Source organism: Papilio xuthus, unplaced genomic scaffold (assembly GCF_000836235.2).
Source record: "Papilio xuthus unplaced genomic scaffold, Pxut_1.1 DF827680.1, whole genome shotgun sequence".
Classification (NCBI taxonomy): domain Eukaryota; kingdom Metazoa; phylum Arthropoda; class Insecta; order Lepidoptera; family Papilionidae; genus Papilio; species Papilio xuthus.
The window spans coordinates 6007413-6013412 of NW_013530969.1; the positions used below are offsets into that span (position 1 = coordinate 6007413).

At 34.0% G+C, this 6000-nt stretch overlaps 1 protein-coding gene across 1 annotated transcript in view; it reads right to left on the reverse strand.

The window, feature by feature from the left end:
- Positions 1-5703, reverse strand: part of tow (target of wingless) — a 62330-nt gene extending 56627 nt beyond the window's left edge. Inside the window, exon 1 of the mRNA XM_013311854.1 lies at positions 5420-5703. The gene's annotated coding sequence lies outside the window, so the exon portion shown is untranslated. The remainder of the gene's footprint in view (positions 1-5419) is intronic.
- Between the last annotated feature and the right edge of the window lie 297 nt (positions 5704-6000).

Below are 6000 nucleotides of genomic sequence, written 5' to 3' on the forward strand. Positions count from 1 at the left end.
ATCTTGCTGAAAGTTGGCATAGATATATATATATATTTTTTTTATATCATAAGGTAGCAAACGAGCGAGCGGCCACCTGAAATCGCTGAAGTAGCGAAGTGACCGTTGCCCATAGACATACGCAATTGCATATGCGTTGCCTACCTTTAATCGACGGAGGAGAGGATGCACAGAAAGAAAATAATTTCCCTTTCCATGCATCCTCTCATCCGGATAGTCCACTTCCACTTCCCATCCTTTCTTTATAAGAAAAGGGTGGGAAGGGAAAGAGGACTAAATTAGGCCTCCGGGACGCACACTCATCAGACGAAACGCGGAATTGCTTCCACTTCACGCCTGTTTTCTGTGTGGTGGTGGTATTTCACCGGGCGAACCTGGCCAACTCGTGCGAAGATGTTAAAGCGGGTTCTACCACTCTTAAATATAAAATAGAACACAGTCTGGAAGAACACTTAGCCTATAGCGGGCGATATCTAATATGTAGAAAAAATATTGAACTGTTAACATAACTAAAGTTCTAATAAATTGATTTTTTTCCTTTGGGTAATCGCATAGTTTTCTTAAAAACACTACAACTTTATAATACCAACTATCCCCAGCAACAAAAACAGCACACAATATTGAGCTAAACCACAACATCTCGTTAACAAGCCAACTTAATCCACTATAGAAATTTTGTTGCCGAGCTGTGAAATGACGTACCACGTACCCAGAAATAAACTGCAGTTCACGCGACAAATTTTATAAGCTGCTCTGTTCTTCCTTATCTCAATTAAGTTAAGTGCTCCCTTAGCTAAGAAACTGTTTAAAAGCTATTTATCCAAGCAAATATTGTATAGAGCTCACTTGAAGGATCAATCAGAGATAGATGGATGTTGGTTTGGATCTCCAGAACTACTGCATAGATTTCGCTGAAATTCGGCATAGATGTAGAACATAATCTGGAAGAACTCACAGGCTTCTTTTTTTATTTCGTGCGGACAGAGGCGCGAGCGACAGCTAGTATTAGTTAAATGAAGAAAGCGAATAGTATATTAAAAAGATTAGTGACTTTCCTGATTGACTTCAAAATAACTGCAGTCTAAACAAAGTTTGGAGTACCCTAAAACAAACTCTACTAGAACTACCATATTTAAATTTATAATATGGAGTAGTATACATAATATCTACTTGTAATTTGACCATTACCCTATTTTCTAATGAAAGCAAAGGATAAAATGTCATATCGGCTTTCAGAGAATTTCATTCAGGGGATGGTTAGTAGATAGAGACACCGAGTATTAACGATCCGTCTCGTCCGTTTGTACTGTGGCATATATCGATGTAGTTTTACTTGGATATATGTAGAGAGCGACGGTGGCTCAAGTGTCAAGCACTTGACTTGCAATCTGCAGGTCCTGGATTCGAATCCCGCCATGTACCAATGTGTTTTTCGATTTCCGATTTACATATGTAAAAAACATTGTGATGCAACCTGTACATATCTGAGAAGAAATTCAAAGATATGTGTAAAGTTATCCAACCCGCACTGGGTCAGCGTGGTTTAAACAATACTTCTTCTTGTAATATAGACCTCATTTCGGTACACTTTAATTGACCCATTCTTAGTTTTCCTTTTAATCTGCTAGACAATTTGTCTATTCTTATTTTATTCAAAAACTAACCGTCGCCCGCGACTCCGTCCGTGTTAAATTATAAAAAAACTTTATAAATAGCCTATGTATTCTTTCAGACTATGATCTATATCTGTGCCAAATTTCACCAAGATCTGTTAAGCAGTTCCGGAGTTACCTTCAAACAAACATCCATCCATCCATCCATCCATCTAAACATTTAAATCCCATATTAAAAAATACTACCATCACCATTATTAGACCACACTGAGGGGGTTTCGAGCCTACCCTAAGTTAGGAATGACTAATAGTCAACCACGCTGGCCTAATATGGTTGATTGGTGCAAGTAAAGCACATTATCCTTTTTGACATAAAATCAAATATAAATCGCATATTTCATTAAAAAAACGATACAATGAAATCTAAAGCAAGAGATATCTGAAACGATACCCGGTTATTTCTAGAAAATATTCCTTTCATTTCTTCATAATATTAAAGGTTGCGAACGTCTGAATTTTATAAGGAAAAATCTAGACGCAATTACGTTGCATTCCGAGCTCCGAGGCGGAGTGAAAAGCTACGGATACAGCTTAGTTTTACACAGGCCCCCGCCCCCGCATACAAGTGCAATTTTTAATTTCACGCAACTTACTCCGGTCTAGTTGAATATTCAAAGCATGAATTAATAAAGAACCTGGCAGATTCGATAGGAAATATACATGAATAATCTAGGTTAGTTTATAGATAAAACTAATAGTGATACCACTTATTTATTTATATACATTTCTAATATAATACACTTCATATAAAAAAAATATACAAAACATATTATATTAAAAAGAGAACACCACCGGCTGCGGAATCCCATGATATAACTTCTAATGATATCTTATTTCTTATGATTCTTTAGCTTATAAACTTTTTAGGCAGATTCAACATAAAAAATCTTTTACGCTGAATCTTACTTACTGTTTGTTTTTGAGACCAAAATATATCGTCATCACTCTCATTATCTTTGACAAAACAGAGATGACAATATGCTTTATTAGATTCTTTTTTATCTAGATAGTGATACTATTATTAAGATATTTTTTCCTTTAAATTTAAGAATAACGAAGAAAACAGTTAATTGGATGTAAATAATGGCCGTTAGAACAAGGAAATCGTTATGAGATTTTGTTTTATAGAATGAGGATAACGAATAAGTAGCTTAATGTTGAGATTATACATTAATAAGTTAATAAGAGATTAATGATTATTAATAAGAGAATAGATTGGGTTGCGAGAGTGCACTGGATGCGGGCGGCACAGGACCAGGCATTGTAGCAATCGATGGGGGAGGCCTACGTCCAGCAGTGGACAAGTTTAGGCTGATTATGATGATGATGATGAATAAGAGAATTATTTAAGAGATAATAATAGAATTATTAGAGATACTCTTCAATATCAGTAATCCTAAATGTTTAAATAATTGTTTATTATTTTCGTCAAAAAAGAGATATCTGAGTTATTTACACAATTGATTTTAAATTACGTTACATTTTAAAGGTCTACGATGATTTAAGGTTATACATTTTCACAAATAATTAGATATTGTAATATTTAGGGTTCCGTACCTCGAATCGAAAAAAAACCCTTATAAGATCACTTTGTCCTCTAATATCTGATTAAAGAAATCGATAGCAAATGAAATATTTTTTTTTGTTTTGGTGCTGCGTTTGGCTAAAGACTACTGTTATATGGAAGGCTACATCGAAGGCCAATATCTGTGTCAAATGGTTATTTCTCCTTTAGATTAAAAGGTTTTTTTGTAAGCTAATGAAGTAGGCATATGCAGAATACACGTCGTGAAAGAATCTCTTGAGAGTACCTTGTGAGCCGTGGTATACGAGGGCTCTAGACAGTGCGACGACCTCAAAACACGTGTAAAAAGATATCGATGCTATACTTTATTAATTTTTAAATATTACCAAGCCTTTACATACCTAAAGAATTACTTTAACTGAATTCTATCTTAAATTCTAATCTGTTTCATCTTTAAAATCTTATCATAGTTATTATATTTTCTTTATAGATTATTAAATGGACTGGACTAAGCTACTTATGGCTATGTATATATCCTTATACCGATATAAAGTAATCATGTCCAAAATAAACAGAACTGTTTAATTTCGAACATTAAATTCACACGTACAAATGTTACTACGACAACACAGAAACATATTTTTATAGGTTATAAACATTGCATAGTTTCTTAACACGTTGACGGACAGTAGGAACAAGCGAAGTTCGAAAATTGACACTATATGTTTATGTGATTTTTAGAATGTTAGAAGTATAATTTTACTCTTTCTGCTTAAATAAACTTAATTTTGATTAATTTAGTACCTTTAATTAGGTTGCAGCTATAACCACCATGGCGCCAGCGGACTCTATACACTAAGTGATAGGACGATATATAACAGGTGAAATATGAACTTCAACCTAAAAAGATGTTTTCAAAACACGACACTATGCTTCTACGTATACGCCAGTAAGTGCACATTTGTGCTGCTATAGCCGTAGTGTCTAAAAACGACCGTTTCGTTTTGGACGGCTATAGCAGTCATGCCACATTGTGAACTTCGCTTTGACGGCTATAGCCGCAATTGTCCGTCAACGTGTTAAATAAAAAGGTAAATTTGCTTAATTATAAATGAAAGAACTTAATCAGTTAATTACTCGTTAAGCTTTTTACTTAACTATTAACTTTTAACTTTCCACTGCTATTTGCTTTGAAAGAAAACTATTAATCATATTTTAACTATCATTGATAAATAATACAGTTACTAATAAACCAATATTGAAAAAAAAAATGTCCACCTTTTCTTTGTGACTGATTTGTCACTGTTTGCCTTGAAGAGGCATTTACAGCTTCACCGGGCTTGAGGTGGGCGAGCGCAGATGGCGCTTAGCCTGAACCTCGTTTAAGAGTAACAAGACTCGAGGGCTCCCTCAGGAGCATCCGCTCGGGCTGTTACTTCAATGTCCACATTGTAGACCTAGCTTATAAACTTTTCAGGCAGATTCAACATAAAAAATCTTTTACGCTGAATCTACTACTGTTTGTTTTTGAGACCAAAACATATCGTCATACCTCTCATTATCTTTGACAAAACAGAGATGACAATATGCTTTATTAGAACGAAATACAAATAGAAAAATATAATATTGTTTTAACACTATTATAAAAATATGTATTTGCTACAGAAAGGCGATAATCAATCCTTTAACCTCCTTTAACCATCTGTATGAATCTATGGAAAGCGGAAGGTGTGGCGGTACTATAATTAAATAATAATTATTCTATAATCCCTGCCTACCCATTTAATTTACAGGCGTGGTGCAAATTATTATTCTTTTATACGTATAAGTCTTTTAGGTCTTAGCATGGTGTATACGTTCCATATGGCAACTCAATCCCCGCCCTTCAAATAACGATCAAATGGTTACCAAGGTTATAAAAAATTGGCTCATAAAATGTACATAGTTAGTATAATTTCTAGAATTAGCTCCTAGTCTCATTTTTTTGACTTCTCACAAATTCAATTAATTTAACACTTAATTTATGTGACAGATAAATTATTAAAAAAAAACATAGCTATTAAAAATCATTATGCAGGATATATCAAATTATTGCATTTTTTTATTTACTAAACAATTTACTACTTACGATGCTACAATAATATTGATTATTTGAATGTAATAAGATTTAACATATTGTTAGTTAGAATGTTAAAAGAAATTAACAAAATTAAATATTTACCATGTAATCCTTTACACTGAAAAATCCGAGCACATAAATAGTTGTCATTATCACACTAGTACGCACAGCATCACAGATAACATAAAAAATTATCACTAAACAAAACACGAAAAGTCAATACACGATACTTGAGACTTATGTCAAATTAAAAAATAAAACAATCAGCCATTTTGAAATCATGCCGTGACATATCATTTTTTAATAGTCGATGGCACAATTGGCGCGTTTAATGCATCTTTTTTTTTTTAATAAAATAAATGTCGTGCATTCAGCCAGCACGCTAACTCCGCTCTCCCGATATTTCGCGACTGAGTGAACGAACGGATCGGAGCGAAGCATTCCGTACCTGTTATTTTTCGAGGGGTAGCGCGTGCGTATAGGGCACCATAATAGGGCTGTCAACGCGGGGTTTCGAATTAAAATCAACAAAAGAAGAAAAAAAAAGCGCGGGGGGAGATTTTTTTTTCTTTCACTACGAAACGATCTTTAAGTCGCGTATAAATTAACTGATACACAAGTTGAACTTATAACTATATCTTTAAAACAACTCAAATTATTATTTACTAACGATTACCCGTGAC